Genomic DNA, 11,932 nt, shown 5'->3' with positions numbered 1-11,932 from the left:
TGCGGGAGCAGCGGCTTCGCTCATGTGCGATTCATTTGCTGTTTGGATGCACAGGTGTGAACGTCTCCTGCCCTGATAGCAGCTGGGGGAGGACTATCCTCCGCCTGTGAGCGCTTTGGCACGGGTGAAGTGCCCAAGGCAGCACCGCTGCCTGTTGAGAGTAAGAGTGATATGCGTTTTCACGTCAAAAAGTCGTCATGAATAAGTCTCCAATAATACCAGAAAAAGTCGCCAGATTTGTCGCTAGTCGCTTTTTAGAAAAAAAGTCGCTAAGGGGGTCTGAAAACTCGCTAAATATAGCGACAAAGTCGCTAAGTTGGCAACACTGAGGCGGAGTAGTCGAACGCAGATCCACTGAGCTCTCAACACAGACAGCATCGTCAGAAGAAAAGTTGATCAAATAAATTAAAAATGTTGTACTGTTCGATACATATGCGTACCGAACCGAAAGCACTGTATCGAATGGTTCAATATGGATACGAGAATCGTTGCACCCCTACTAACTAACTAACTAACTAACTAACTAACTAACTAACTAACTAACTAACTATCTATCTATCTATCTTTTTATTTTTTTTATTTTTTTATTTTTATTTTTTGGCCTGTCCCGTTTGGCTCTTTTGCCATCAGAATTATTGTCTAAAGGCAAAGAAAGATGCCCAACGGATTTACTTTACCAAACTGACCATCCCAGCCTTGCCGTAATGGTCCATTTGATTCACCTTTTATTGTTTATTTTATTTTCACTTACTGAATACGGGACAGACTTGACTGGGGGAAAGAAGGGGAGAAAGAAAGAGGGAAAGAGAAACAGCTGAGAAGAGGGACAGGGGAGAAGGGCAAAAGACAAAAACCAACAGAACGGGCAGAGAAAAAAAAATGCATATATCAATCACCTGGATCACCTGCTGAGAAAGAAAAAAGAAAGCAAGCAGAAGAGAACAAGAGTAATAGAATAAACAACATCACAATGATATATGGGAATATGACAGTAAATACTAAATGTTAAACATTATTGTGCAGCACATAAGATCAACAGAACACAGTGTGCTTTGAGGTAGGAGCCAAAAAGGGTGTAGTTTAATAATAATAATAATGGATACTTTATTGATCCCCATGGGGAAATTACTTGTTTTTCTCTGCATTTGACCCATTCACTCAGTGAAGCAGTGGGCAGCCCACTAAGCAGGCGCCCGGGGAGCAGTGTGTAGGGACGGTACCTTGCTCAGGGGTACCTCAGGGTAGCCGTTAAGTGGATTCGAACCGCCGACCTTCCGATCATGGGGCGACCACTTTACCTACTGAGCTATCCCCACCCAGTTTGTGGGTGTGATCACCCGTGTGTACACCTGTGAGCTTGTTTTTTGTTTTTTTAAAAGGTTCCTTCATGTAATAATCTGCTAGAGGGCGTGAAGCAGGTGTGGAGGAGATCAAAACTCCAGACATCCAGAGGCCCCCAGAACACAAGAGACCAAGGAAGACCAACAGAGGGGCAGCTGCGCCACTGTCCCGGAAAGAGCTGAGGAGAGTCCCAGATGAGGGCTCACTCAGCAGCCGCGGAGCAGAAGCCAGGGGGAGTTGCAGTGACGCGCCCGTGAGCTCCGCCGGCAGCCAGCTGCGCCTGAGTGACCGAGCCCCAGGCCGAGAGGCCGGGGGCACCCCACCTCCGAAGTGGCCCGAGCGAGCCCCAGGCTCCAGGCCCCGATAAGCGGCCGCCAAGGAGTGAGCCGGTGTGTACCTGGACGCCCATCCCCGGACACAAAGAACCACCAACGCACCGATGTCTGAGGGGGTCCGCCACTGGCAGGGGAAGTGGTGGTGGGTGGAGATAGGCCTCCAAACCTTGGAGGGCCTGAGATGTCCCCAGAGAGGTGGCGCCTGACACCCAACCTGACATATAGACACAGACATACAGGCACACACAGATACAAACATCCATTCCCACCCTCATGCTCTCATATGCACTTACTCCACACTCAACCAACGTGGAGACATACATAAAGAGACGTTGTACACACGATCACACTCCCCAAGCGTACTCTACAAACCGGGTCTATCTATCTATCTTAAGTATATAAGTTACTCCTAAGCACTCTGGGCTCCACAGCATGCTGTTTTCTGTTGCTTGTGTTGGAGGGACCCAGTTAGGTGGAGAGCTAGAAAGAGAGAGGAAAAGGTCCAGAAAACAGCCCTAAAATAACTGTCATGCAAGTGGACAGGCAGTGATTAAGGATTTAACTGATCATCCTGCAGCTGACAGTGAACTAGCTATTATCTAGCAGGAATCAAACACAGCTCAAAGCCCTGGGAGGCTCTCTGCGCCTCTCAGCATCTCTCAGCTCCTCTCAGAGGCCTGGCCAACATGAAAGGAGACGTCAGGGCCTGGCAGCTGACAAGCCATGGATAGTGAGAGAGTGAGAGAGAGAGAGAGAGAGAGAGAGAGGAAGAGTAAAGTAATGAGATCTTTATTTTGGCCGTTACCCCTGGGACTGTTGATCTTTGTTGTGGTGATGTGCTGCGGATTACAAAGACCTGCTCTGTTTGTTTATGTGGGAATCCACTGCCTGTGTGTGTACGTGTGCGTACGAGTGTGTACATGTTGCACGTCACTCAAAATTAGTGAAGTAAAAGTCATTCATTAATCTTGCACCGCCTAAGAAATGACAGGAAACTAGATGCTACCAGATGAATAAAAGTAAGTCTTATTGAGATGGTGGTGAGAACATAATTACAGTCAGAGGGAAATCAGTGAATTGGTCTGTTTGTGTGAGTATGTGCGTCTGTGTTATGTTGGTGTGGTTACGCTGTTTGTATTCTTCCTCATCAAAGGCCTTTCCATTACACAAGAGACTTTACACTTGATCCTTCTGCTGATCTCCCTATTGAAGTATGTGCTTCTGTATGTGTGTGTGTACTATGCAGCACCATGCAATGCTTAAACCTTTGCACTCCAGTCGTTTGAGTTTGCATCTTGTAGTTGTTATACGTTGATTAATACCAGCACTGGTTTTCCTCCATTTGAGATAAAGCACTAGTAATTGGATAGAAGAGGCAGTGAAGAGAAATCCACAGGAGTTGCTGAAATCTGAACTATAATGTGAGGTAATAGGGAACTTTTTGATGAATTACTATCACAGTCTTCATGTACTTGTACTGTGATGTTTTCGTAGTATACTAAGTGCACTTTGTAGCGTATTCTCTTTTGTCCTGTTAAAATTTCGACAGGGGTGACGTTGTCTTAAATTGAACAGAGCGAGCTGTGCACTTAGCAGAAAATAAGACTGCCAGGCTAGCTGTAACCGTCTGTGAAATTTGGAAACTTGTTGAGCCTGTGACCACACATGATTCTAAATGATTCTACAGTGAAGACAGCAATTTAATTTACAGCATAAACACCAAACAACTCATCAGTGGTTTAAAAAAAACATGCCGCTTCTACTTGTGGCTCAGTCACACCAGACTGAAAATAGGACAGTGACCTCTTTGTGACTAGGAAAAATTGGTAGTTACTTAATTCAGTGTTGGGAAGGTTACTTTTAAAATGTATTCCACTACAGATTACAGAATACATGCCCCAAAATGTATTTTGTAATGTATTCCGTTACGTAACTCAATGAGAGTAACGTATTCTGAATACTTTGGATTACTTAACATATTATCATGCTTTTTTACAACTACATAAATGTACTATTGCTGTGTGATTTTTTACTATTACTGAAGGCTATTCGCCATACCAATACCAACTAGATTTTTGAATCTTAATATAAAATGAGTAACAGTAGGGTGGACATTAGGTAAGGCTGCACTTTTTGCAGCGATCTCGTATAGAAAACTATTCCGCGCGTATATAAAATAACGGAACTTATTGTTTCAGAGGAAAACACGAACACAGTGTACAGTCGAGTCTTAATAGCTTACTTACAGCTGGGCTTGTCAGGCACTCTTTTTGGCTGCAGTGGTTGTTATTATATTTACATGCTTCCAGCTCCCATTTCCGGTCAGTGACAGCTCAGACACATAACGTGTATGGCAGTCCATTCTCCCTGCAGCACGGACTACACTGCCCATGAGGCTACATTCTTTAGGGCGATGCCTGTAACACTCTGCTATTGCCTTCATATTAAATCATTTTTTATAATATTTCTTCACATCATTATGAGACGCGAGATTGAGACACGGGCATTTGAGCCTCTTAATGCGTGTTTTGTTTGGGTTTCCACCGGTGTGGAATTACCGAAAATAGAGAGACCATAGCCTAACATATGAAACAGAAAAAGACCGCCATGTAATCCCTTTATTTCAACAAAGTAACTGTATTCTGAATACCACCCGTTTAAACGGTAACTTTAACGGAATACAGTTACTCATATTGTGTATTTTAAATACGTAACGACGGTACATGTGATCCGTTACTCCCCAACACTGATTGCATTTTTTTCGCTGGTTGAGGTTGATTTTAAGCGTGCAGATTGTGTATGTTACCTGGTTGGTTGTGTGCCATTGTCTTTGAGGTTCTGTAGTTTATGGGAATTTTGATGGCAGATGTTTGATTTTTATCAATTCATCACAGTTAATCTCAATATTACTGCTAAACGATCACCTTCTGACAGCAGACCGACGCCCTCTCATGGTTGTTTTATCGCAGCTTTGTCACTCTGACAATCATAACTGACCTCAAGAGGTTGCAGACAAAATCAATGAAATCGGCAGTTCATTGCACACATAATAATAATAATGATAATTGTCATAATAATCATAATTTTGGTTGTGCTGCAGTCTCCAGCCAACGTAGTAGTTATCTAAAAGAGGTGCTGCCTTCAGTGCTGATGAGGGTTTACATTTTTTTAGTGCTCCTTCATAGCCAGATTTTAACCATTTCGGTAAAAAGTGGTGTGCACCATTCCAGGTGACCTTTTGACCATTATTGACTGTTAATTTAAATTTACCCACTCACTCAAACTAGCAAAAAACCAAACCAAATTCTACTCACTCAAACTGAGAAAAAAGCAGGCAGCAAAGGTCACCAGCACAAAACATAAAGCATCCCAAAGACCAGACCATCCTACACATTTTTTCTTTCATGGTTTCTTTCCTTAAGCTATAACAGGTTAGATAAGAATTGGAGATTTGTGTATGAACTTAACTTGCAGTAAGTCTCCAAAAAGACTATTTATAGCTAATTTAAGGTTTAGCTAAAGCACTGGAGTTTGAGTATCTAAAATCTGCTCCATGTACCTGACTGATGACCTGCTGTCAAGGAAACGGTGTTCTGGTCAAGAAAAGATGTTATAAACAGAATCAACTCATGACACACTGTATGAAAAAAGAAAACACACAGAAGAACTTTTTGTTTCTGGGAGCGGGGCTGGGGTATGGGTGGTGTTTCAGGTGTTCCAGGAGTGAATGGCAACGTTGCAATGGACTTAGTGCATGACATCTTCTCAGCATGCTTTGCCTCATTGTGGCCAGTGCCATTTTTCTATACCAGTTTATTCTGTTGTTCACACAACAACAGCGCCACATTCCTGTGCAGCTGCTTTGAACTTGGCATTTCTAATTTCTCGGGGTCTTCAAGGACCATTGCATTTTCAGTGTTTTAGCTGCAAGAACACCAACACGCAAACACACACACACAGACATACACCCATGTAACCACATAGCCATACACACAAGCTCACTTGCTCATGCAGAGATGAGTGCTGTGTTCCTTCCTCAGGTCCCTTCACACATTAGACCAACTCTAATAATAAAAGGGAGAGGAGTCAGAGTGGTTCCTTTGAGTGTTCAGTTAAGGGCAGGTGACCCACTTATCCATTCCTCAGGCTTTGTCTGGGCCTCTGGGTTAACCCACTTACCCACTCCCCAGGCTTCTGCCGGGCCCCGGAGTGAAGGCCGGCTCCTTTTCTCATCAAACAACTGCTCTTAATAAAGGCCAGAGGCTGGGGAGCCTGAAGCCCGTGGAGCCCTGTGTGCTCTCCCTCTCTCACACACACACACACACACACACACACACACACACACACACACACACACACACACACACACACACACACACACACAGTGCATCCAGAGGATCAGAACAAAACCCATTTACATGGTCCTCAATAGTTTTTTCGCTCTAACAGCAAATTTGTTCAAAACCTTTATCGTCGTTTGCTGTTCTGACACACGGAGCTTCAGAGTTTCTGCTTGTGCATGTTTTCTGTAAGGGTTTATCTGTGTTTGTGTGTGTGTGTGTGTATTTCTCCTTCTGCGCGTCTGTATCTGTGTGCATATCAGCTTAGAGATCTCTCTCTGTCTCCTTCACCACCAAACTGCATTTGCATTTTAATTATGTCAATGTTTGTTCAAAAGCATGACAGGCACTCAGACATGACAAAATGGAAATAAGGGACTTAAACTGGGGAATTACAGCCCATTCGCTCATGTTTTGTGCGACACTAACATGATGTCGATCCCTGTGTGCCGCATGTGAAACCCTTCTTTTTCACGCCTCTTAATCCTGCTGTTGGGGTTACTGAGAAGGCTCACTCAGGGGAACCTGAACAAAACAGATACACAGGGAGGGATCTATTATCTATTCTCTATTAGTATTGTTTAGTATTCTTTTCTTTCTTTACAGTCTATACTTTACTTTCTTGTGGTTCTTCAAAAGTGAATGTGGGCTCCTGTTAAGTTCAGGCTTTTTTCTTGATTTTTTTCACCCATGCAATGGAGTCAGGACATGGCTGGCATATAGTTTAGCGTAAGGGCGTTAAACACAAGCTTGAGGGTGATAATAGGCCAATAGAAGACTCCAATATGACTCATTGGATGACTTTGGAAAATACGAACAATATAAATTTTGGACTTTTACAGTTTTACAGCTTTTCCTACTGTTAAAGACCTCCTACATGGCCATTTATAATACACCAAAGTAAATAAATTATAGATTTCTATAATTTTGCACATTTACTTCTCACAAGTTCAGCCCAAAGAGTCTGCTGACAGATTTCTTTCATTTACTGCAGCAGCATTTCTGTATCATGTCAAAAAACCGAGACATATTGTTGAAACTGCACTCCTTTGTCCTATATTAAGATATCTCATTGATTAAATGTGGAGTTAAACTTCTTTACACTGACTGGTTCTATCTAATTAAAAAGTTTAGTTCTCTACTTAAAACAACTTTTCTTTAAACTGTTTGATTGTTGAATTTTGTGGCTTGAAACCAAGACATGAGAGTGACCTGACAATCTTGATGAATCTATAAATAACGCTCAATAGCAAAAGTAAAAAAAAAAGAACGAAAAAGTTTTTGAGAAAAACAGTCCATAAGTGGTCTGAAAAAATGTGTTTATGCATTTATACAGGGTGGGCCATTTATATGGATACACTGTAATAACATGGGAATGGTTGGTGATATTAAAGTCCTGTTTGTGGCACATTAGTATATGCAAGGGGGCAAACTCCTCAAGATGGGTGGTGACCATGGTTGCCATTTAGAAGTCGGCCATCTTGGATACAACTTTTGTTTTTTCAATAGGAAGAGGGCCATGTGACACATCAAACTTATTGGTAATGTCACAAGAAAAACAATGGTGTGCTTGGTTTCAACTTAACTTTATTCTTTCATGAGTTATTTACAAGTTTCTGACCACTTATAAAATGTGTTTAATGTGCTGCTCATTGTGTTGGATTGTCAATGCAACCCTCTTCTCCCACTCTTCACACACTGATAGCAACACCGCAGGAGAAATGCCAGCACAGGCATCCAGTATCCATAGTTTCAGGTGCTGCACATCTCGTATCTTCACACCATAGACAATTGCCTTCAGATGACCCCAAAGATAAAAGTCTAAGGGGGTCAGATCGGGAGACCTTGGGGGCCATTCAACTGGCCCACGACGACCAATCCACTTTCCAGGAAACTGTTCATCTGGGAATGCTCGGACCTGGCACCCATAATGTGGTGGTGCACCATCTTCTGGAAAAACTCAGGGAACGTGCCAGCTTCAGTGCATAAAGAGGGAAACAAATCATCATGTAGCAATTTCAAATATCCAGTCGCCTTGAGGTTTTCATTGATGAAGAATGGACCCACTATCGTTGTACCCCATATACCACACCAAACCATCACTTTTGTTGTTCCAACAGTCTTGGAGGGATCCATCCAATGTGGGTTAGTGTCAGACCAATAGCGCTGGTTTTGTTTGTTAACTTCACCATTCACATAAAAGTTTGCCTCATCACTGAACAAAATCTTCTGCGTGAACTGAGGGTCCTGTTCCAATTTTTGTTTTGCCCATTCTGCAAATTCTGTGCGCCGATCTGGGTCATCCTCGTTGAGATGCTGCAGTAGCTGGAGTTTGTAAGGGTGCCATTTGTGAGTAGCTAATATCTGCCAAAGGGATGTTCGACTAATGCCACTCTCCAGTGACATGCGGCGAGTGCTACACTGTGGGCTCTTGCTGAATGAAGCTAGGACAGCCACTGATGTTTCTTCATTAGTGACAGTTTTCTTGCATCCACATTTTGGCAAATCCAACACTGAACCAGTTTCACAAAACTTAGCAAGCAGTTTGCTGACTGTAGCATGGGAGATGGGTGGTCTCGTAGGGTGTCTTGCATTGAAATCTGCTGCAATGACCCGGTTACTGCGTTCACCAGATATCAACACAATTTCGATCCGCTCCTCACGTGTTAACCTCTTTGACATGTCAATGGCTGTGAACAAAGAGAAACTTGTAAATAACTCATGAAAGAATAAAGTTACGTTGAAACCAAGCACACCATTGTTTTTCTTGTGACATTACCAATAAGTTTGATGTGTCACATGGCCCTCTTCCTATTGAAAAAACAAAAGTTGTATCCAAGATGGCCGACTTCTAAATGGCAACCATGGTCACCACCCATCTTGAGGAGTTTGCCCCCTCACATATACTAATGTGCCACAAACAGGACTTTAATATCACCAACCATTCCCATGTTATTACAGTGTATCCATATAAATGGCCCACCCTGTATTATGACTGAGTTACACTACTGTAGAAATAGAAAATGTAAAAAAATGTAAAAAAATAATAATAAGTAGTACTAGGGCTATCTTGTGACTAGGAAAAATCAAATGCTAAAAGTGGTTGTTGGGACTGACAGAGGTTGAAGGTATGACAACTTTTTATCGCAAAGCGACTACACGGGTTGCCTGGTGGGACGCATGTATGTACACAGCAACAGGTTGGCAACATATAGCTACATATTTGCTATTTTTGATGTGCTGGCAGGGCCATATTACCAATTACAATTCCCAGTTTGACCTTACTGAACTGTAAAAGAATATCTGACTCCTTATTATCATTGTACTGCCGACTTAAAGCACTAAAGTTGCTTTAATGGTCAGCTGACCACTAGTGTCTGCAGACCTGGCCCCCATATTCGAGGCAGTCATTTCAATGTCAACAAGATCGCATGTTCAATCCATGTGTTCTTAATAATTTCTATAGTGCTGCAATCTCCAGCCATTGTTTTCCCAAGTGTCTCTCTAGAATGATCTAATAGCAGTAAATTCCCACAGTCACTGACCTTGTACTCAAACAGAGCATCTCTTACGATATATAACATTGACAAGCAGCCCCCCACACTGGATAAATACCAAAACAAGAGAGTACACAAAGTGTCCCTGAACTCCTGACACATAATCCTCCTTACATTTTATAACTGCCTGTTTTTCCTCCCTCCTCCTTCTCTTCCCTTCCACCAGTGAGTGGCAGGGCCAGGATGGCGCTTCTGTTGTGTCTAATAAATGCTGTTGTATTGAGCCCAAAGGGAAACCCTACTCTCCTCTCCCAGCCATTACTGTCTAATGGCCAGATGATGGGAGAGACACACACAGAGCCTGTCACAGACAAGCTGATCTACTGCCTCGCTATGTGTGTGTACAGGCATTTGTGTGTGTGAGTGTGTGCGTGGTGCATGTGTCATATAGAGGTTGATATACCACCTTGGCCCCTGGGCAGAAGGAGGGGGAGGGGGTAACAGTAGTAACTCACTCGCAACCTGATCAAGTAGTGATCAATCTTCTGAAGCCATCCTGTTTCCTGACACGCACGCACGCACGCACACACACGTGTGAACTCGCAGACACAGCTCCACCCTCTCACTCCTGCCCACTAAACCCTTTGGGCGACAATGAAAAGGATACGCACATCACTTAAACTGTCCCCTATGAATGTGCTACATTAAAGGAGCGCTGTTATGCTTCTAAAACACCAGGGGTAGCTCAGAAGTTTTGAAGCAGAGGGACAAAACTCACTGTCTAATTTAAGTTGTCCTTTTATTTTTATTTTTATTCCTATTTATTCTATTTATCCCCTTCGTATATTTTATTTATATTTGTCTCTGTATTTATATATGTGTGTGTATGTGTGTGTGTGTATATATATATATATATAATATTCTGTAACTCTGTAACTTCTGCCGGTGCTGTGCTTTTTGGAAATCGAATTTCCCAGAGGAACCCACCCGAGGGATTAATAAAGTTCTATCTTATCTCTTATCTTATCTTAATTTATTTGGATTTTTAAAAAACATGTTGATGTTGTAAATTTATACCATTTTAACAGTTATGGAAATAGCCTTGCTTCTCATTACAAGCACTGGGCACACTTTCAACATTGTAATCACTGAATAGAGTCTGTAATGTATTTTCAGTTACTAAAGGCTGGTAATATTCTGTCTGGTGCTCAGGTGGTTTAAAGATCTCAATCTTTGCTCATGGCTATATTTTGGAGGGAATGTATCGATGTTATTCTGTACTCCAATAATGCTCAAGGACAAACAATTTGAGATGTTTTAACCAGGTCCATTCTTTGTCAACAGTTATCTCGAATCATGAAAAATCTTTTTGAATAATGCTGCAGAGAAGTTGTTGGTATGCACTGATTATTTGCGCTCGTGACAAGATAATAGCAACCTCTTTTAATTAGGGGTTATTTGTGCCCGCTTGAATATGTTATTATGTGCCGAACTGAGTTTTGGTGAGGAAAACTGTTTAAACTTTTCAAGCATGCAACCTGTATTCAGTATTTGATCTTGTTGTCTTGCTGAATGCTAAAGTGTCCTTAATGAATTCCAGACTTGGAACTCAGACTTCTTTTGTATTGGGAGCACAGTGGATGTCGATTAAAAAAACCAAAAACGTTTTTTATTCATTTGTATATTCCTGCAAAGCACATGCATAGGAAAGCGCACACACCCACACACACTCGTGTACACATGCAAACTGCCGCACACACACCTTCACAAACACTAGAAGAAATACAAGGACTGGACAGTGCAAGGACACCAAACCACTTCAACTACAATCAGACCAACCTTAAGAGGAACTAGTTCTTTCTCCTCATCCAAGCTTAAAAATAATTTGAATACCTATATAAGGTAATAACATTTGCTTGCTACGAATGGGAAAAAAAAAATTATAAATACCCAAACAGTTTTGATGTCATTCGTTTAAAACCTTGTCTCTAAAGGTAAACATAGAAACGGCTTCTTTTTGAATGTAACTGTGACTTAATTTACAGCACCAGTTAAAGCTGCTTAAACTAACCCCTCGAAGAAGCCAGTCGTGCAGCCCGACAAAGGACTCGCTGCTTTCAGTGACCGTGATAAAGTCACCATAATAAAATCTCGGCATGTCCGTTAACCACTGATAAAAATGTTTTTCAACATTTTGAGAACCCCCCCCACACACACACACAATTTTATTTTTTTTCAAATTTCTATATTATTAAGGAGATAACAACCACTTGCTACTGCTGAAATAATATTAATCATAGACGCAGGAGCACACCACATGGTTGAATAATGTGACACTGACATATATTTTTCTTCTGAATCTGCCAACCCTCAGTTCTATGATTCCTTGTGGTTTAATACAAGTTAATTAAATAGAAAC

The sequence above is a fragment of the Maylandia zebra genome, linkage group LG5 (assembly GCF_041146795.1).
Source record: "Maylandia zebra isolate NMK-2024a linkage group LG5, Mzebra_GT3a, whole genome shotgun sequence".
NCBI lineage: Eukaryota > Metazoa > Chordata > Actinopteri > Cichliformes > Cichlidae > Maylandia > Maylandia zebra.
Note: the sequence above shows the minus strand (reverse complement) of the source record.